This window comes from Patagioenas fasciata, chromosome 7 (assembly GCF_037038585.1).
Source record: "Patagioenas fasciata isolate bPatFas1 chromosome 7, bPatFas1.hap1, whole genome shotgun sequence".
NCBI lineage: Eukaryota > Metazoa > Chordata > Aves > Columbiformes > Columbidae > Patagioenas > Patagioenas fasciata.
In genome coordinates, this window is record NC_092526.1 from 3,473,375 (window position 1) to 3,496,205 (window position 22,831).

Consider the following 22,831-nt stretch of genomic DNA (forward strand, 5'->3'; position numbering starts at 1 on the left):
CGTTTATGTGCTTGAGAGAAAAACACCACATCGGTAGGTGAAGGCAACACCACTCAGCGTTATTTTGGAAGCTTTTTGCAGTAAAATCGTGTGCTCAGAAGCAGCAAAAATTTTGGAACAAGAAGCGATTTTAGAAAACTGTCGCTAGTCTCAGCCTTATCCAAGGGACTTAGGGGAGAACAAAGCTCCCCAGGAAAACCTTGAGCAAAGCTGGAGGCAGAGCTTGCGTTGTTTGTTCTGGCAGGTTTTGATGCGGTTTTTGGCTCGTTGGGTACCACACAAGGCTGGTGCTGTGAGAGGGGCGTGTGGGTGATGCTGAGGGAACAGCTCAGGTGCCTGGGCCATTGGGGCCTGCAGGTGTAAAATGGTTCTTACATTCCATATTTTGCGGTGTTGGGAGAGCCACGGGGGTCACTTTAGCTCCATTTTTTGTGGTCAAGCTTTTTCTGCCCTTATTATCTGCACTTTCAATGTCCTCCTATAGCACACGTGGTCCCCACGATGGTGAATGCCCCCTATCCTGATGCTTGTGAACGACAGAGGTATTTTCTCCAGGATGCAGGTAAGGGAGCAGAATCAAAAAGTCAAAATCATATCAGGATTCCGGAGCAAAAGGAGGAGCCAGGTTCTCATCACAAAACCCATCATGGCGAAACCACTTCTCTTTCCCGCTTCCACGTATGCACACGCGGTAGTGGCCATTTGAAAAGTGGTTTTGGGTTAGAATCTGGTTTGATTTGTTGGGAGGGAGGCAATTTTCAAAAATATGTTCTGCTGTTTAAACAGCTGATAATAGAGCTATAAACTTCTGAAGACTCCATCAGTGTTTCGGAGGAGAAACAATTTATAGTCCAGGCTCCTTTGTTTGTGACAATTGCTGTTTAATTGTCATTCATTTTTTAAGGTCTGGAATAGTATTCTGACCCCAAGGCTCTTTATATGTTATAACAATAACCAGGAGCTCAATGTTTTAAATGTCAAGCACTATCTCCCTTAGAATCTGTTTTCTCCATTGTTAATGAAGTAGTGGTGTTGTATTACAGGCTGCAATACGAGGAAATCACCGCAATGTGATAACTCATGCCGTAATTTCCATAAGACAGGTGAATTCTGTATATATGACAGGTCAAGTGTTTATTGCCCCATTCTGTGACAGTATTGTGGCTTGCTATATGTAATTCTTTCCACTAGATGGTGGTAAAGACCATCGACTCTGTTTTCCTGGCTCAAGAAAAATAACAAATAAGGCGAAAAAAGTTAAAGAGTACATTTGAAAAAACCAGAACCAATCCCAAACGCCCAACTTAATAAACATCCCTACCTATTTATTGTATATATTGAAACTGAATGCAAGCATGAGAAAGCAGTGATGCTTTTGGGCAGCGTTATTATACTAGGAGGAGGTCTCCGAATTAAATAGTTTCGTCAGGATAAATAGTGAGTAAAATGATTATGAATCATTGTGGCAAGTTTTAATACAGATCAGAAACTAAATTAATCCTACTCTAACTCATGGATCGTGGCTCTCTCTTTTCTTTGGATACAAATGAATAGTAAACAACATTTTGGCAATTTTTAGGTTAATCATGTAGAACTGATTACTCAAGAAGAATGCTATTAACATTTAGTCAATTTATATATGTGACAAATGAAAATTAATGTTGCTGTTTTTAAGATATCAAATGGGTCATGATTTTAAGAAAAATGATTACCCCGAAAGATAACTGATAATGATGGCTAAAGGCAAGGAGCACCAAGCAGCTCAGCAACATCATAATTCCATAAACAAATCCTGTGGAAAACCAAATACAGCTTAGTCTGGTGCCTAAATAGACAGCACTTTAGGTAGTATTTTTTGGGTCTTCTTCTTGTTTGAAGCGTAACATTCCGTGTTAATTATTTATTTGTCTTTTCTCATGAAAAAAAAGGCATGATTAATCACGTCCCAACATTTAATTAGAAGAACAGCTTTCCAAAGTTGAATACTGCGTGCTTTTGGTGAAAATGTACCAGTTTATCTTCCAGAATCAGTTATTCTTGTTGGTAAAGAGTGGCGGAGTCTGTCCCTGTGCTGCTTCCATGCTGTTTGCGGGTAAAACGATGTTTTGCTATGATCAGCAGAGGTGATGCAACAAAAATTGGCATTTGCAACAAGTGGAAGATGAGAAGTGCAACCAAAACAAGTAGGAGATAAAGGTCTTTATGGAAAAGAAAATGTTCTTTGTTCTGGAAAAAATGTATTTGTTATCATGCGACTTTTGAAATTGGACTGTATACAGGAGTTTTGAACATAGGTTAAACAGGTGTGAATTTATTTCATATCGTATCTAGGGACATGGTGTAGTACCTGGGTCAAGTTAATGGTTGGACTTGATGATCTTGAGAATCTCTTCCAGCCAAAATGATCCTATGATTCTATGATACCCTATTATATTATGAGAACTGATACTCGCATCCTCGGTGCAGCACTGAAGTCGCTGCCAGGCTCTGATTTACAGCTCGTGTCTCTGTGTGCATGGGAAGAGTTGCTGGACTTTCCCCATAAAATAATTTTAAAAGGTCTTGACCTTTTGCAAAACCAGAAAAAAGACAAAACGAAACAGCCCTGCCAGCCCAGTGATTCCTCCACAGCTCCGGAGTGAGTAACAGTGCTTTTGGATCAGTGCGTTTGCACTTTGTAACCTTGGTGCTGCATTAGGGGGAACATATCCATGGTTTTGGTTCTTAAATCACTTTTTGCATCTTAAAACAATCACGTTGCATATGGTTGTCTTACCATATGCTACGATCAGAATAAAACTTGGTTGATTTTCACAACTTTTTAAACTGCGAACATTTTAAGGAGATTTTGGGGGGGTGGTTTATGGAACTTATGGCCTTTTTAGGATGGGAGACAAACGCTCAGCTCCTGACTCTCCTGTGTAACCAGACAGCCGCTATTTGTGCGTCTGTTGTCTGTCGAGTGATTGCTTTGCTCCTCCGGTGTTCCATCCGCAGCGGCCCAAACCCAATCTATGTGACATATAGAGACCATTTCGGCCTTACAGGAATATATCAGTAACCGCGCCAGAGCCGACCTTTGCAACCTAAGATGTCGGTGATTTGTGGAAGCTTGTTAAAGTTGATAATCTACATTTCTCATTGCTTACTGCGGCATTTTTGCTTTCATTTTTTTTTCGCGCTGACCGGCTCTGACATCCGAGGTGGTTGGTTAGAAAGATGAAGATCATTTAAAAGGCTGGAAAGAGGGGCTTGTGTTTGAGAGCAGCGCTGAGAACTCGGTTTCTTCGGGGGTTTGTTCCCGGCGGTGTTTCCTTTGCGAGTGACTCAGGGATGGAGGAGCTGGACCTGCTGCTTGGCTCTCGCAGGGCAGGCTGACAGCGACCCGATCTGCCTTGAAAATTCCGCATGTGGAGTTGTGCTGCCAACTCAAACACACACACACAAAACCCCCTAAACTTTTCGTCTTTTTCTTCTTTTTATTTTTCTTTTTTTGCTTTTTTAAAATTTTTTCTTCTTCTCCCCTCTCTTCTTTTCTTCTCCCCTCTCTTCTTTTCTTCTCCCCTCTCTTCTTTTCTTCTCCCCTCTCTTCTTTTCTTCTCCCCTCTCTTCTTTTCTTCTCCCCTCTCTTCTTTTCTTCTCCCCTCTCTTCTTCTCTTCTCCCCTCTCTTCTTCTCTTCTCCCCTCTCTTCTTCTCTTCTCCCCTCTCTTCTTCTCTTCTCCCCTCTCTTCTTCTCTTCTCCCCTCTCTTCTTCTCTTCTCCCCTCTCTTCTTCTCTTCTCCCCTCTCTTCTTCTCTTCTCCCCTCTCTCTTCTCCCTTCTTTGTTTTCTCCCCTGTCCCTTTGCCCTTCCCCTTCTCTCCTCTCTCTCCTCTCTTTTGTTGCCCTACATGTTTCCTGAACCTATGGCCCACATTGCACCAGGGCTGCCTGTCTTGGAAGAGGGTTTTGTCCAGGTTTGAGGAAAGCTGCCCAGGTACCAGCGAGCTGCACGAGTCAGAGAAGGTTTCCCTGTCTGCCCAGATCAGGGGATGAAGCTCACCATCACTTTCTTTACTTGTTTGAGCCGTCATTGCTTATGTCTGCCAGCAACAAAGGTCCATTTTGTGTCAAGGTATTTTTTCTTAGGTGCTCCAGGTCAATTCAGTCATTTGAGGGGAGGGTCCACAGATGGCTTAAAAACTGGTCCTTCCTTCACTTGTAAACAGGAGCAGGCTGGCAGACACCTTCATTCAGAGATAAACATCTATTGTTATAGGATCAGCAAGAAGTTCAATTCATCTCTAGGCACATGGGCTTCAGGGAATGCATTGATCGTGGCTGCTGAGATTTGCAGTTCTGGAGTTGGGTTGGAGGTGAGGGTCTCTGGTGTGTGCAACCGGCGGGCAGTTTCACAGATTCAGTGTTGCTTTTGAACAAGGTTGGGTCCCTGGTGCAGAAAAGTCAGTTTTGAGTTCTTCGTTTCCTTAGGAATTTCTGGACATCATCTTCTTGAAGGTGTATTATGCTGCTTCCTGATGGAATGTACTTTTTCAACATTTAGACCGACCTCTTTGTTTCTGTTTCATTTGCTGAAGTTGTGTTTATGGCAATGAAACAAAAAACTTGGTGAATGAGGAAATGGTTGTAATCGCTGTCAGGAAAATTCTGATATTGTTTCATTTGTTCCTAAATGACCACAGGGAACGAGCTGTAGCAGTAAAGGGATTTCAAAACAAAAGTAATGTCAAATTTCATTGTCAGCTTCTTGCTTTGGAGAATTAAGCTCTTCTGTGCTGTGAACACATGGATTCCCCACCAAGACTTGAGACTGGGGAGGAATGGCTTAGTAGCTTGAAAAAAAGCTAGACGTGTTACCTGGATTAAACTGTCACAAAAGCCCAGGGAAACCTCTGATTTGGTTATGATAACCGCACTTTGAAGGATGCTTGTTGTTTTGTTTTCCAGTCTAATATTGACTTTCTGCAAAAATTAAAATTACTTCCCAGAAGCTGAAACCATTGGAGTGATGGGAAGACGGATGAAAGACAGGAGAGCAACCGGCTGAGTTTCTTACTTATAAACAAGAGAGAAATAAGATGAAAGGGTCACAATTAAGAGTTCTCAGAGGCAAAATAAACCTGGCAGATGTGTTGGTGCACGGGGAGGTGAGACCACATCTGGAATATTGTGTCCAGTTGTGGCCCCTCAGTTCCAGAAGGACAGGGAACTGCTGGAGAGAGTCCAGCGCAGCCACCAAGATGCTGAAGGGAGTGGAGCATCTCCCGTGTGAGGAAAGGCTGAGGGAGCTGGGGCTCTGGAGCTGAGAAGAGGAGACTGAGGGGGGACTCATTCCTGGGGATCAATATGGAAAGGGGCAGTGTCAGGAGGATGGAGCCAGGCTCTTCTCGGTGACAACCAGTGACAGGACAAGGGGTAATGGGTGCAAACTGGAACACGGGAGGTTCCACTTAAAGATGAGAAGAAACTTGTACCCGGTGAGGGTGTCAGAGCCTGGCCCAGGCTGCCCAGGGAGGTTGTGGAGTCTCCTTCTCTGCAGACATTCAAACCCGCCTGGACACCTTCCTGTGGAACCTCAGCTGGGTGTTCCTGCTCCATGGGGGGATTGCACTGGATGAGCTTTCCAGGTCCCTTCAACCCCTGACATCCTGTGTGTGTCTGTGTGTGTGCTCTTAAATAAGGCAACAGGAGCATTGCTTGGATAACTTCACCAGCAAGTACAGATTTTCATTAGCACTGAACCAGTTAAAAGGAAAACAAAGTATTTTTCTTCAACCAACTCTAGCTCCGCTCAGGCCTAAATTATTATTTTTTCTTCAGAAACATGCATTTTACTGTGTCACTTTTCAGTTCCAGCTCAATAAACAACCATTTATTTACAATTTTAAAGCAATCTTCAGCCTAGTCAGGTAAGAATTATTTCAAAAGAATAAAAACATTTTCATTTCCCATCACTGCCAGAAATGAAAAGAACATGAGTTATGAGTCTTGCTATGTTGTCTTAAGTTGATTACTATGGAATGATTAAAAAACTAGCTGTGCTGTCATAGCAGAAGAGTACATTATAAGTGTAATAACAGCTTAGGGATACAATCCATCAATGCCGTACTTGGAAGAAGAAAAAAAAGTTGATCTATTTCTTTGGTCATCATTTTCAGCATATTAGATGACAAATAATTGTACATTCATCAATAACAATAGATTAAAGTTGAAATGATTTATTGCTATTACACTGCTGGTATGATGGAGCACTAGGTCACTCAAGCAGTGATGGGGTCTGTATTTAATTTTCACGGGTCTCTTGGCAGAAATAATAGACAGAGGGGAAACCACCTGAAACAAGGTAGATCAAAGTTGGTGACAAGTGATTTGTAGGTTGGGTGGTGGGTTGGAGGTGGCAACTCCGGGTGCTCTGAACCGCTAAGTCGGGCGGCTCCTCAAGCTTCGCTAGGCCGAGCAACCTCAGAAGGAAACCTCGGATGCCATTCCTGGGGGTCAGGACACTTCAGCAGGAGAAAATCACCCGCAGCCTTTTTTTTTTGATGTGAAAAAATTCTTCTGCCAAGCATTTTTAGTGACTCTTAAAATAAGACAGAAGGGAAAACAGCATATGCTGCAGCTCATGCTGCTGCTCAACTTTCACCAAGCTGGGAGATACTGAGAATAAACTTTCTCTGATGTTGCATGAAATGAGTTCAGCAGGACCTAAGGCCAAGCAGAAGTGCAGTTTTGCTGTAACAATTAAATAAATAAACAAATAAGCAAAACCCATGGCAAGTGATGCTGTCGAGCACAGGCTGGAGATGGATCCCATTCCTGGAGCCCGGGCAGGGTGATCCCCACCATCCCAACCTGCTGAGTGCACACAGGGGCTCGTTCTCCTGCTGGCACCTCTCCCAAACTGTGCATTTAGTGAACAAGAATGAGGAAACCACGGGGGGACACGCAGCTCTGAATGCGCTGCCAGAAACACCAGCAGTTTGCGCTTGATGCTGTTGACCTCTGAGCGCTGTGTTGGTTCTGTCTTCAAGTAGCTCGTACAAGGCCAATATTATGAATCGAGTTTTAAAGTTGTACAAAGGTCTTCAGAAGGAACAAAATGTGGACTGTTAAGCTGTTGAAAGGATGCTGATACTGACCTAAAATACTCTGGTCTTGCAGAGACAGAGCCCCAAAAGCACTCAGATGCTGAGCAGATGCTTTGCAGAGACTTTGTGTTCTTCTCCTGAAGAAACTTTGTGTTCCAATCTGGCAATGGCTGTGGTCCTATCCCCCTCCTAAGCAGAATAAAGTCAGCTTAAGTTTGTAATTATTTCTGCTATTACCTCAGTCTTTATGAGGAGGCAGCTTTTGTTTTTACGATCAACATTAAAGATGTTTAGGAACTTTCTCTGCGTTTATGGTGTGGAAGCCACCATTGAGCATAATGGGGAGAGGGAGGACTGCTGAGAGTCGAGGTGTCTGTTTCCTATTAGCCAATAGTGTTTTCATAATACTTATAATGATGCAATCCAAAAATAATTAGTAATGTACCAGTTTAGCATCTCAATGAAATGAGAGAGAAGGCAGAAGATTGCTCAGTCTGATACTGAAATACTATGGCAGTGAAAGAACTCAGGAGTCCTCTGCCTATGCTGTGTTGCCTAAGATTTTAGGATAAGTATGAAAAATGCTGAGTAAATTAAACTGCATTCTAATTAGAATGTCTCTGAAAAACTTTATTTTAAATTATTTTTGGCAACATTTATAAGCTTGCCTTAGCACTGTCAGTATTCTTACATATCCCATGCATGCTGAATTCAGCATCGAATGGCTGAGAAATCATTTTAAAATAGTAGTGCTAGTAGTAATAATGACAACTATTATCATAATAATCTAAGGTACTAAGTTCATTTCCCTGACTTTGGAAAAATTCGTTGACTGTCTAAATAATCTGTCTTGTGGTGCTGGTAAATTGTAAAGCAGCTTCAATACCTGGCCATGTACTAATGACCTGGGATAATAGAATTAACTGCTTTATTTCAAAGTAGCAATCAAATCCACATGATTTTTGCAGCTGAAACTCTATGGAGATGAATTTCCACTCTACCCCTCTGGGAGGCACAGGCAGGATCTGTATATGCTAATGCCATTAAAAGTTATTGTAAGTTGTATGAGGTCTTTAAACTACAGAAAGATCTGGATTCACACTACTTTGGAAACCCACACCTGCCAGTAAGTTGCCAAAAGTAAATGGCACGAATAGCAAACCAGTTTTAATTTTCTGTCCAGTCAAATCTTAGTATTTCACACTCGATTTTCCTTCCTCAGTAATCTGAATAATTTCCCACCTTGCTCATGATGAATGTCTTGCCAGTTCCTACTCAGTCCTTCCACTTTACACAACCTAATTAAAGAAAACATTCCATGATTGCCTATTTTTCCTCATGCATGACAACCTATTATTTTTTCTACCACCTGATTAGGGCTTTATTATCCTTGGATTTAGATTGATTTGCTGGGCACTTTAATAAAACACTACTTAGTTTGATTTAAAGGGCTACAGGTTTCAGTCATTCATAGAATTACTCACTTATAAGTAACTCACATTGCAAGTACTGTATAGTCTCCATGAAAAGAGATGATATTCACTTAAAGAAATGAGAATCACAGGTGGTGTTCCAGTTGTGTATGTTGTTAATATTTCTGTTGTAAGCAGTCAGGAGAGGACAGTTTGCAATATAATTTGTCAAGGGTGATAAATCTGTTTCATCATTTCTGTCAAGAATGGATCCCGTGTATTAAAACTACTATAAATATTTTCTCAAGATAAACCAAAACTTTCATATGATTAAATAATAATACAGTTATGATGACAAATTGCATTTACTATGTGTTATCTGAAATGCGAGACAAAATTAGGTAGTTAAAGTTCAAACGGATGGAGATCAGTTTTGATTTAAAATCAAAGGAATTTTATTAAGTAAATGAGATTTTCGTCATTACTTTGTTATATCTAACATTCCCTTCCTTCAGAAATATTACTTGTGGTCTTAGATGATGATTTTTTAAAAAAAACAAGTGAGCTTGTATTCTAGGAAAAGAGAGTCCAGTGAAAAAGTTCAGGCGCAGATAAATGCCGCAGTTCTTCCTGTCACCCTTGCTGGTGGCTTTGAGCGTTAGTGAGACGAGGAGCGACCCGCTGTCCCTGCCCCGGTGAAGCGATGCTTTGGGATCACTCTTGTCACACCCCATTCAAACCTGTCCGACCGCTCGTGCTTTTGTCCAGAGCGTTTTCTGATGGTTAGAGATGCAGCTCTGGTTCCTAGAGCTCCTCCTCTAGATACAGGTGTCGAGAAGCTTGAAGAGCACAGTGGGGCTTTGAAGGTAGTAGGTGAATATTGGCACAGTAAGAGCACAAGTGTGATGGGAGCGGTTGAGGGACCTGGGGTGTTCAGCTGGAGAACAGGAGCTGAGGGGAGACCTTCTGATCTCTGAACTGCCTGAAAGGAGCTTGGAGCCAGGGGGGTCGGGCTCTGCTCCCCAGGAACAAGCGCCAGGAGCAGAGGAAACGGCCGCAAGTTGCACCAGGGGAGGTTGAGGTTGGATGTGGGAACAATTTCTTCCCCAAAGGGCTGTGGGGCATTGGAACAGGCTGCCCAGGGCAGTGCTGGAGTCACCATCCCTGGAGGGGTTTAAAAGTTGCACAGATGAGGTTCTTAGTGGCACAGTTTAGTGGTGGACTTGGCAGCGTTGCTTAACAGTTGGACTCGATCTTAAATGCCTTTTCCAACCAAAACGATTCTACTATTCTGTATCAGAGTTTGGTTTTGAAAATCTTGTTTGTTTCAGCTTTTGCTACCGTATACTATTGTTCCTTGAATTAAATGAAACTTTCTTACTTAAGAATGTCTGCAAGGCAGCATTTTGGGGCTTGCCTCAGCTTGGAGGGGATGTACAGTGTATGATACTTTGGTTCATAAACCTGGTCGACTTGATGATGTATTTAAAATGCGGCCTTGCTTAATATCCTGCTCCACGAGAACTTTAAAGCTCGACACATAAGGTTTCTTTATTATAAAAGTAATGTTTTGCTGGCGAATGAGGTACAAAATAGATCTGTGTACCTGTGGCACACAGGTCAGTGACTGTTGCAAATGTAGCTTGTACCTGGCTCAGACGGGTTGTACCAGCAGTATTCTCACACCCAGAGGTGGCCAACAATAACTATGTGAGATATGGAAAATCTTGGGTCTAGTGCAGCATTTAGAAACTTTCTCAAAGGGAATAATGTGAAAAAAACCTAATTTTGCACCCACATGCTGTGAAATTGCTTCATCCTCCTGGTATGGGATTGCTCCGGCAGTGGAACAGCATCTTTTTCTTACAGGAAAATGCAGAAAAGCATATTTTTCTCTTTCCTTGATATGTAAAAACATGTCTTCTGCTGTTTCTTCTAATTTATTACTGAAGCAAAGTACTTTCTGTCCTGGTGGAACCAGGTGTGTCTGTGGATGCACCTTACACTCTTGATCATCCTAGTAAATCTATTAATATACTTACTCACGTGCTTAAATTTAATCACTTTTGTAGCTGGAGAACAGAAGGAGTTTCCTTGAAGGGGAAACAGTTTTATTTTGCGGTTGGTTCACTCATTTCGCTGGTTTTTGGTCACTTTAAGAAGTGGAGAAGAAGGGGGTTGTGTGTGCGTGAAGGCTGCGGAGACTGTTATAGTGAAAATAAACAAAAGGATCATATAAAAACCAAGTTGTAGTGCTAGAGAGGCTTAATAGCTATAAACTGGTAGCTATTAGCTTCTAATTACTCTCAAGTAATTACTGAATAGAACAGTAAATGTTATTAGCTTACTTTAATATTCAACATAAAACATAGCTTCCAACAATAATTTACAGTGGTTTTTTTAGCTTTAATATCTACACATGTAAAGCTGGGCTACTTCATGAACACCCTTAATAAATCAGATTATTGTGGAGGAGATATATATATATATATTGTCAGGAGGAGCTGATTAGTTTGTCCTGACTTAGTGGCCTAATTTATATTGTGTCATCTTCTTGGGTGAGTTTGTAGAAGTCACTGCCCCCTACAACTGACTTGAAACCTCATTTTTGTCCTGCAGGAAAAGGATTTGGGTGTTGATGTGTCAAGAATAAAAGCCTCCTATAGCTTTAAGCATCATGCAATAGCCAGAAAAAATTGTAAACCTTCAAAGTCCCCAAAGGAGGGCTCTGTTTACAACAGATATGTATTTTAGATCAAATGTCAGGTTGTGATAATATATATTTTTGTTTCAGAACTATGGAGTAGTCAGTCCTATGGTGCCATAACCGTCAAATAATGGAGCATCGAGTGTTTTTTATGCTGCATCTCTCCTGCTGCTGCTTGCCTTTTTAGAGCATTTTAATTCACATCATTTTGTGGATTAAGTTTTTTAAATCTCCGTTGCTTTACATTTCATTCAGACCATTTCTGGGTGGCTTGAAATTTCTCTTTAAACATTGAGAATTCCACTAGAACAGCATTTTCGACTGTTTCCCCATTTACTAGCTGCCTCTAAAAGGTACATTCCTAATATATTGCTGAATTCTCCCTCTGTATAACTCGGTTACATCCCTCAGTCTTCACAGTAACAGTCTCTTTTCTCAGTGTTTTCTCTTTTCACTTCCAACTAAAAGCATTGAGTCCATTTTGATGTATCTGTTGTGCCAGTGTGGATGGAGGAGGATGGAGCTCTGTGCCTTTGTTGTATTGGTAGAACAGACAGGGACAATTCAGAGATGATTTCTGTCCCCTCCCCAGCTGTCATCCCAGCCCCGGTCCTTCAAATTGCTGTGTAGTGGCAGCAGATGACTTCAACTTCTGGCCTTCCCATTAGTTGTGAATTTACATTTTATTCTAATTATTATTTATTATGAAGATTTATTATTATAATATTATTGTCTATCTATTCTATATTTATTATATTTTGCTGTAGATGAAAAGATGCTTTTATTAACACAAATCCTGATTGACTTGCTTTGCCAGACTTCCAGATGTGGACATCTAAATTGTGGAGGGGAAAAGGGACCTGTCAGGCACCTTCACATGGCAAACTGAGGTGTATATGTATATGTTACCCACCTCCAATCCCGAAATTCTGCTTTTAATTCATGTGGGGGGATGCTGTGGTTGAAGGGGGAAAGGGGAGAGAGAAAAGGGGGGACTGGAGCTCATTGCCAGCTCTTCTAAACGCATCCCTTTATGTCTTTAGCATGCATTAATCCTGTTTTCCTTTGATTTTCCCTGCGAGTGAGAATGGCTAACTTTTTGCTTTTCTATTTGTAATAATGAAGCTTTCCTGATGTGGACAATTACCGACTTTTTGTTGGTTGTAGGTGCGTCCCTCGGCAGTCGGCACAGCTGCCGCACCAGGCCGATCTCTGCCAAAGGCACCTCAGCTGATGTGTGAAAAGAATCCACCGGGCCTCTGCTTAGTTATTTAATTTCCCATTTCTTTCTTTCCTTTTTTTCCCTTTAATTTCAACTTGCTCCCAAAAGTGTGTGCTGAGCAAGACACAGAGTGCGGGGGCAGTCACGGCGCGAGATGATGAGATGGGGATCCGCTCCTTTATTCCTTTTAACATCCTGAGATTTATCACAGGATTCAGTCTTCTTACAAATATTTTTTGTCATTGAAAGAACTCCAAAGAACCCGTTTTTGAAAGGTTCTTGCAGTAGACAAATGTTGGCCTCTAAAGCTATTTTCAAAGTGGGCAGCGAGACCAAAATCTACATTTAAACTCCATAGAATATTGTATATTCATAACCCAATCTTTCCTTCCGTCAGCACTGGATAAATGCACTGTATCACTGCTCCATCATTTTTAAACTTCGTCGTTGGAGATAATCTCCCAAATACATAATAACAACATCATACAAGTACAAGAAAATATGTTTGAAATTTCCTTTTTTATTTTAACACAAGATAGTGCTTCCAAAATCCCAAACTGAATTGCTTTTCAGTAGATAAGCATCAAAAAATACATTTCCTGTTTTCGGTGAAGGTGCAATAAGGTGCTATATCAGTGTAATAGTTCAGAATGATATGCTCTAGTAGTATTTTGATGAATTACATGATTATAGCTAAAATGAACACTTTCATCATGCCTGAATTAATAATGGTGGTATGATTTGGCAAGTACTCCTGCAGTGTTCTTTAACTCATCACTTGAGAAGACAGAGTTTTAGAGCCCATCCTTTGTCTCAGGGAAACACAGGGATCCTTTACGGCTTAAAAACACAAGAAGCAGGAGAAATGTGACAGCTAGAAAAGGGAAAAAAGAAACTAATGCATGCATACCTTCTCAGGCTCATCTAACTTAATTGGTTTATTTTTCACTGCCTTATTCCAGTGTCTAAGGCACATACGACTGTGTCAGAAAGGAAAAGATGGGTATTTTTTCGTGTGCGAATAGATTTAGTGTGTTTTATTTCAACTGCTGCGTTTCCAAGTGGTTCTAGAGACCTTATAATGACATCGTTTTGTCTTAAACCATCAGTTTTACTTTAGAACTTGGGTAATCAGTATATTAGTTTCTTTGTCGTGTGACGGAACCAACACCAGGACTTGAGCTGCCTTAGTGAAGCTGTGGATGGTCCAACCATGTGTATTAAAATTTCCCACATGATATTGTAGGTGAGAAAAACCCATGCTACGGATGCCATTATAACATTGTTTGGCTGGTAATAAGTTAGGGCTCTCAGTCTTCACAGCTGTCGTGTAGTACCTTTAATTTAATTTTACTTGAAATAATAAATAATAATAATCAATCTGCTGTAGATAAGAAATGTAAACTTTTGCAGGCTATTGTGAAAAATAGTGATGCAAAATGCGTCAAAAACATCTGGAACAGATGTTCCTGTAATTATGATATGCTTGATGATGCTGCTGTGTTCGCTGGCCCTTGCTGGTACCCTGGAAGGTGGGCAATGGTACCACCTTGTACTGGTGCACTGAACTGGAAGAGAGGACATACTGTTCGGGGCAGGACCTGTCCTCTCTGTTTTCCTAAGTGCTTTCTGTCCGTTGAATTTTTGCTCTTGGTTAATGATTATAGTCCATGTTTGTGTCAAATAGAAATTTTCTGCTGTGGAATATCTCAAGTTTGCTGATGCAGAAAGGCAAGCGAACATAAGCACACTATTTTCTGAACCCAAGCTATAGGAAAAGTCGTATTTGGTGCAAACGAGATTCTAAGGGACAGCTTGTGGAGTTTAGTATAGTTATATATAAGATGGTCTATGCAGGAGTACATGACTATGTCTTTCTGTTTAAAGAATCTTGTAATTGAATGTAAAAATGCTTGAAAGACTTAAGAGACCTGAGTAGGTCACCTCAGATGAGACCAGAGGAAGATTAGCTCAGAAGTGCTTTATGTATGTTCCATCTAGCTCTGTCCCAGTATATATTAATAATAACCCTCTGCTGGGCTGTGATTTGCAGTGACAAGTGCCAGGGTTCTCGTCACTGCTAAAAATTATCTGTCCAAACCCTCACATAGACATGGCAGAATGAAATTAAGCCGTGCAGACACTTAGAGAGAGACAGTGCCTTGCTCACAATTACATGTTCAGAGGGTTTACCAAAACAGGAGGGATGTTTTAAAACATTAACCATGTGGTTAAAGAGTGTGATGTGTTTGTGTAGGGACTACAATAATGTGTGCTTCTCGAAGTCTGGCTTCTGATCCTGAGGTGGGTAGAGAAACGTGATGCAAACTGCATGGCCACGTTTGTGGTCCATAGATGCTAAATGACTTCACTGGCGGTATTTTTAGGTTTTGGTGCAGAATATATTGATTTTTGGCACTCTAATGGTGTAAAATCTGTTAATAGCTTGCGTGTAGAGACACTTCAGCTGCTGTTGTAGTGAAACAAATTGTAATTCTTAATTGACTTCTCCTATGGAAATACCAGCAATATAAATTAAAATGTCATTAGAATAAGAGGAGAGGGGGGGAAGCCCTTTTTACAAGCCTCAGGATGATAATTTATAAGTAAACTAAGAAGCCTTAATGAAAAATCCCTATGGAATCCAACATTAACAGTCTTTACTTTTACTCTGATACAATAAATCTTGCAGCCATGTATCCACAACAGAAGTAACAGAAACCAGGCCGAGCTGGAGTAGGTACGGGGGAGTTGAAGAGAAACATGGCCTTTCCTTAAGTAAAAGTAGATGGTGATTTTCTGGTATTCCAAAGTCAACAAGTCATTGCTTCCAACTTGTTGCCAATCAGATTGTTCCAAAGAAGGGGTTTTGGGTAAGACTTTTTGCCTAAAAGCAACGTAGCGTTGCCAGAGCTTCAAAATCCGCGTGTTCTTTAGAATTTCCAATATTAATTTTGCGAGCTGCTCTTCAGACCCCGGTAGTGTAATTACGTGAGGATTTCAGGTTTCTCAATGTGAATTTTTGAGAGTTGGGTTTTTTTTCTTACTATTTTCGTTTAATAAGAGCAGGGATATTGTCAACATTTTCTCCAGATAGAGGATATAGCGAGTTTCTGTGGTGCAAATGGTGACCAAGAGGAGAATGCGAGATGCGATGGCCAGAGGGCAGGAAAGGATGTGAACGGGTCCTTAACTACGTGCATAGGTGCCAGCAGAATGAAGAAATTCCATCTACTACATGTGTCAGACACCAGCAATGGAAACTAGAGATTTTCATGGCCTAATGGTATTGCCAACAACCCACATTCAAAGATCTTTAGCTAGAAATGAGAAAAATCATAGAATCATCAAATACTTTGTGTTGTAAGGGACCTTTCTCATGGAATAATCTAAAAATTGTGATAAAAATCAGCACATATTGTCCTCTTAATTTGTCAACATTAAGGATGATCCTAAGAGTATTGAGATTGAGACTGATATTCTCAATAGTGATCAGGGCCCGGATCTCAGGTTTTTAAGTCTCAGTGATGTAAGAGATAATTAACTTTATTTTTCTCACTATGCTGATGAGGAGCACTGATAGATCTACCACAGTTTTTTGTATCGCTATACTGGTCTTTGCCAGCCTGGAAGGGTTTGCACAGGAACATGCAGGTTTTTGCTGTGGATCAGTTCTTACCTTTGCTTGTTTCCTGCAGAGAAAAGCCTCGCTCTGTCTACAAGATGGATGAGTTGAGAATGATGGTTGCTCCTCAAGAATGTGCGAACACAAAGTCCCAGATTTAAGCCAAACTCTTCACTGGTCTCATGAATGGTGAGTGAAACAAGCTGACTGTCCTCTTAAGGTCTTTTGTGAGATAAAACCCAATATCCTGTATATACAGAGGGTTTCCAGTACTTAATGGGTTAAACAGAATTAAAATTAATGGCCAACACCAAAGTTTCGTACTACAAGTATTATAGGACCGATGGATGTAGTTACTCCTCAAAGCAAAGGGAGCCATGATGACTTAGATTTGATAAATATCTTTATAGATAGAAATTTGAATTTATTTGGTTGACTCCATAACTAGGCAGAGAAATACACATATCTGGTTCAGTCCCCTGGCAGTGACTTAAGGATAATGACTTAGAACAAAGCTGTAGAGCAAAGATGTTCCTACCATGAACTTCGGAGGAGCTGAACATAAATATTTAAGGTAGAATTAGTCCTATTTCTTGCATATGAAATTTCTGTTCAGACAAACCCCAGTACAATATGTATTTTTTTCTCAGTTTAGAGTGCTATTTTCCCACTGATTGCCTGGGCTCATGTGGCTGGTTTGTATTGCATCTGATGACAAATACTTTAAAATAACCCTGCAAAAAGAAAAACTTTGTAAAAGAGAAATCTTGCCTTCCTTTGGGGTATTTTTTTGTCAATGGTATGAACATGCATGGAGTATGCGCAGATCTCCAGTGTTGGACGTAGTGCCACTCGATTTTAAAGATCTTTACCAGGGGAGTTATGCCAAGAATATTTTTTTGATATAATTTTTCATAGTAACAGAAAAGCGTCGTAGTCTCAAATCCACTCCTAAACCAGAGAAAAGTGAGAAACCCACAAAGCCAGCGGCTGGGTTGGCTTGTGCTTCCTGGAATGTGAAAACATCTGACGAAAATTGTATTAACCGAAGATGAAGTGCAAAAAAAAAGAGATAAATATCCCCGTTTTGCAGAGCGCAGCCCTGCCAGGAGCGAGCGTTGCTCCCTTGTGGAGCTCTCGTCTGTAATTCCCCGTCTGATCGGCATCGCAGTTCTTAAACCATCGGTACATATGCCAGACCATGGCGCCTTGTGTCAAACCGCTCAGGCCTGAACCGTCATCTGGGTAGGAACAACCCCAGGTTCCAGTATAAGTTGGGGAATGACCTATTAGAGAGAAACATAGGGGAAAGGGACCTGGGGGTCCTGGGGACAGCAGGGTGACCATGAGCCAGCACTGGGCCCTTGTGGCCAGGAAGGCCAATGGTACCTGGGGTGGGTTAGAAGGGGGTGGTCAGTAGGTCAGAGAGGTTCTCCTGGCCCTCTGCTCTGCCCTGGGGAGACCACACCTGGAATATTGTGTCCAGTTGTGGCCCCTCAGTTCCAGAAGGACAGGGAACTGCTGCAGAGAGTCCAGCGCAGCCACCAAGATGCTGAAGGGAGTGGAGCATCTCCCGTGTGAGGAAAGGCTGAGGGAGCTGGGGCTCTGGAACTGTTTGGAGAAGAGGAGACTGAGGGGTGACCTCATTGATGTTTACAGATATAGAAAGGGAGAGTGTCAGGAGGATGGAGCCAGGCTCTTCTCAGTGACAACCAATGATAGGACAAGGGGCAATGGGTACAAAGTGGAACACAAAAGGTTCCCCTTAAATTTCAGAAGAAACTTGTTCCTGGTGAGGGTGTCAGAGCCTGGCCCAGGCTGCCCAGGGAGGTTGTGGAGTCTCCTTCTCTGCAGACATTCAAACCCGCCTGGACACCTTCCTGTGGAACCTCAGCTGGGTGTTCCTGCTCCATGGGGGGATTGCACTGGATGAGCTTTCCAGGTCCCTTCCAAGCCCTGACATTCTGTAATTCTGTGATAGCGTAAAGAGTGTTACTGAACTTATTTCTATTTTTAGGTCATGCAGATGCAGAACATCCTGAATATTTCTCTGGAGAAATTGGTAATGGCTACCTTGCTCAAAATCTGTTGGATGTTTCTTCTGTGCTGCATCTGATTGTGGTTTTTTTTTTTTAATACAGGCACTAATCTGAAGCTCACTTACGAGGCCTGCATAAAATGGTGTATAACAACCAAGTACAGTAAATTAAACATGATACTCATTACATAAATACAATTATATTTATCAGCCTTTTATAAGCACACAAAGCATTTACCAGTAAGAGTTATTTTGGAGTAGATAATTCCCAATTAACTTTTACTACTTTATTTTTGCTAATTTAGTTAGATTTAATTTTTCAAATTAAAAAAAAAAAAAGCGCTGTATCAAATGACATCTCTAACTATTACACTGGAGATGAGATATAATTAAAATGTTATGTATATAGAATTGCAACTGATGGAAACCTCAGCTTAAACTCTTATTTTTGTCTTTATTTGATTGTTGCCTGCACTGCACAGATAACACGATTGAATTGCAAGATGGCTGCGTGCCCACAGTGCCAGGACCAGGAGCTTGGAGAACAGCAGGAAGGGAAGAGCTTGAAAGAAAAGTGACCTGGAAAATCAAACAGGTCAAGGATTGGCTTTAAATGTGCTGAGCAATCCTATGAGAAGTCCTTGACCACACCATTTTCTTGGGCAAAGCTGGACCTGGAGGTGCTGGGGCGAGTTGAGAGCAGGGAACGGAGCTGGTGAGGGGCTGGAGCACAAGTGTGATGGGAGCGGCTGAGGGAGCTGGGGGGTTCAGCTGGAGAACAGGAGCTGAGGGGAGACCTTCTGATCTCTGAACTGCCTGAAAGGAGCTTGGAGCCAGGGGGGTCGGGCTCTGCTCCCCAGGAACAAGCGCCAGGAGCAGAGGAAACGGCCTCAAGTTGCGCCAGGGGAGGCTGAGGTTGGATGTGGGGAACAATTTCTTCCCCAAAGGGCTGTGGGGCATTGGAACAGGCTGCCCAGGGCAGTGCTGGAGTCACCATCCCTGGAGGGGTTCAAAAGGCACTTAGATAGGTTCTCATGGACATGGTTTAGTGGCTGAATTAGGTCATAGTTTGACTCAATGATCCTGAGGGTGTCTTCTGACCAAAATGATTCTATGATTCTGTGTCTGTGGGGTTGGGCATGAGGAATGTTGGACTTCCATAGCTCTGTGGTGAGAACAACACTGATACGCAGGTGACTTTCTGCACTGTAGGCTTGGAGCAACTTGTGCATGGATTGCTCACCGGCCGGTTAATAAAACTTGTGATTCCGCTCACCAGTCTTGAGCACCACGCAAAGCTTGGGACTGTTTGCGCTACACCAGGAAACATCCCCATGTCTAAACATGAATGGCAGTGCAGCTCACTGGTCAGAGAAGTTCAACACTGCCACCGAAACTCAAAGTTCAAACCAAGCTGGGTCACTTGGGTGAGTTGTCCTTTCCCAGTGCTTTGAGTTTTTGAGGCTCTTTTCAGCTCCTTGTTTTCTCAAGGATGGCAGTGAGAGCCACTCACTCTTGGGATGAGGAGTACACAGGGAATCCATTGACAAAAGCCTCATCTTGTTAAAGAAAACCTTCCAAGTAATAAGAAGGACGATTCTGAAAAGGCTTCATACCTAGTTTTTGCTTGTTTAATTTTATCTTGAGATATCGGGTTTAAAATCTATAGTTGAAACTGTGGGTGTTAGATTTAGCCTTCAGAATCCTATTACAGACATGCTGTGTCTCTATTTCTCCCCCTCTGAAACAGCAATAGTTTAACCAGTCTCCCAAAGAATCCCTCTCTTGGCAGGATTAAATGTTCTGATGGCTGTTTAAGGCCACCGGTGTGGCTTTACAGATCTTGGTTCAGGACTTGACCCGGGATGTTGGGTAGACACGGTCAGTGGTTTGTCACAGTGGGAGGCGTGATGGAAACGCGCCGTGTTATTAAACTGAGCCTCTCTTCATTTTATTTGTCGCTAATAATTAAAATATAAACGCAGCGTTGCTAATTGTGTTTCAGACCATATGACTTTAAAATAAAATAAATGTGAACTCCACGTGTTCAACGGCGCTCTAAGACAAGAATTAATGTGTTTCACCGGGGAAGGGGGATTTGCCGATGGTAAATATCAGAGCGATCTTTCCAAAGGCGAGGACGGTTACAGCCCCGCTGTTCATTACTTTGGATGTGTCACATTTGCTAGTATGACAAGATGTATTACGAGTGAGGAATTTTACAGATGGCGAGAAATATCCGTGTAAGTTGTTTATTTGATTTTTTTCTTTCAATATTTTTTCTTTTCCGTGCTACCCTGTCCAACCTTGGGATAATGGAATTATTTTATGCCTTCTGCACTATCATCAGGCTTTGGATGGCTGCACAAAGGCCACTGGCAACAGAATAAGATGGCTGTAAAAAAATGCAAAAAATTGGGATAGGAAAAAAAGAGGTACGACCAATAACTTGCCCTTAAATTTAAAAGGAACTAAATGAGGAACTTCTGGACAATTTATCTTGCTGTTTACGGATAACAAGTCACTTTGTTTTTATGTGCTCAGTCTAGTATTCCATAATTTATTTGAAAGAAGATGAGAAATAATGTAGATAAATGATGAAGTGTCAGGGTCTGACGCTCTTAAATGAAGCTATTATGGTCAAAGAGAAAACGTAAAACCTGCGGCTCATTATGAGAGCGTTCTACTTGTCAGTTAAGTGAAAAGGCCTGGAATGATTTCCAGTTTATTTGTCATTGCAGTTATTAAAGCTGTCTTTTTGGTGCCATGAAAATGAATTGAAGACTTTATTCGAAGTAAATTTGTACTAAAGCTTTCAGATGTATCTTATGTGAGTTCAGTGAGGCAAGAAAACAGCTTAAAAGCTGAAATATTACAAGAAGGCAACTACTGAAGTCCTGAAACACACAAGAATATAAAGTCTGAGGAAGTTACACAAATAAATGAAGTATTTCATCTCTTGGGAAATAAAGCTTAGTTTTGGTATATTGTACACTTAGACAAAGAAATCAGCCCTTGTTAGTGGCAGCAAAATATTGTCTTTCACGGACTTGTGCCTGCTGCTTACTTTTATATCAAGCTATTAATTTTGGGACAAGTTTATTGGAGAAGCGGGGCTGCTCTTTCCTGGTCTGCACGGAACATCTTTGGAAATACCATCTCCAAGTCAAAGAGCAGATGTCCTATCCATGGCGAGATGAGGCTTTTTATGGTCATCATGACTAATGTGGTTCAACAGCAGGACAGAACGATGCGTGGGAGATAACGGGGTGGGTGAGACCATCCTCTAATTGAATGGCTGGTCTCCAAGGAACCCATCTGACTACAGGGAATGGGAGACGTTATTGACATTTTTATCTCTCTTGAAATGGTATTAAAATACCTCATGAACCTTACGTAGCTTGGAGGTTGGAGTAAAACGTTAGTTCGTCGGCAACTAAAATCAAGTTAGCCCGGCGACTGAGGCGGTCGTTGACACTCACTTTTTGCAATCCCTTCTTAAGATGGTTTCTGTTGAACTGTAAATCTTAAATTTCTGTAGGTGCGATTGATAGGTTTATTTTATTCTATTTTCTCTGTTGCTCTGGGTTTCTTTTCCAGGAGTCGTGTTCCCCACTACTGCTTCGTTTTTACCAAGACAAATCAGTGTAGTCATGCTAGGTTTGGACTGTCCAAAAGGAAATTAAGAGTCTTTTTTATTTTAAATGGAAAGCTGTAGGAGCACTAAACTGAATGCTTAACTCCAAGCTCCAGCAGTCTTACAGCAGTATCGCTGACACTTTATTGCCGATATTACAAATGTTATGACATGTCTTCAGGGTCAAGTTAAAAACAAAAAGGGTTCCATGTTCTCATCAGAAGTAATCTGTCAGTTTTGTCATCAGATATTATAGCAGCCCTCAGTAGCAGTGTCACAGTCAAGGGTTTATCAGGCTCTGTAGTATATGTATACATACTCTGATTTCCAGGGGTTTATATCTGTAATAAATATTCCCTCTGGGCTAAAACTTGGCATTCGTAGCCCAAAAGGATTTTTTTTTTAATTAAAAATTTAAAAAAATTAAAAAAAAAAAAATATCAGTGAAGGTTTTCGTGAATGATAACAGCACAAAAAAAAATAAATCTATTCTGCATTTTTAAAATACTTTAAATCTTTTAAAGTGCCAGGCTTCAAATATTTAAGCGGGCAACTCTCTTTACATAAGAGACCATTAAAAAGGATAACCCGGGAAGGGGATAGGTGGCGGAGGAGACAAGTGCTTTGTGCTCATCGCGACTGTAAGTGTTGAGCATTTGATGAGATGTATAATTAGCCACACATTTCGAAAGCTCTTGGTGTCTCTTTCTATTGAAACTGTGCATGAGGGAATTAGGATGTCTGATGCACAAATAGAAATCATTTCTTCCTCGCCACCCTCTGGCTTGGTCCTGCAGAACGGGGCTGATACGGCCTAAGCTACTCGGATCAAGGCAGCTCGTCGGTTTACACATTATATCTGTTCTGTGTAGAAACAGAGGGCTTCACTTTTTATGGCTGCTGGCCTGATATTTTTTTTTTTACTCCTTTTTTACAGCAGCAACCAAAATACGCAAAGCACGGTGGGGACATTTAGAGGGAGGTATAAGTTGGGGAACAACCGATTAGAGAGCAGCATAGGGGAAAGGGAGCTGGGGGTCCTGGGGACAGCAGGGTGAGCATGAGCCAGCACTGGGCCCTTGTGGCCAGGAAGGCCAATGGTA

General features: G+C 41.6%; 1 long non-coding RNA gene across 1 annotated transcript in view; it reads left to right on the plus strand.

The window, feature by feature from the left end:
• Positions 1 to 22,831, plus strand: part of LOC139828388 (uncharacterized) — a 200,715-nt gene that overhangs the window by 168,429 nt on the left and 9,455 nt on the right. Inside the window, exon 4 of the long non-coding RNA XR_011739916.1 lies at positions 16,127 to 16,242. This is a non-coding gene — a long non-coding RNA (uncharacterized lncRNA). The remainder of the gene's footprint in view (positions 1 to 16,126; positions 16,243 to 22,831) is intronic.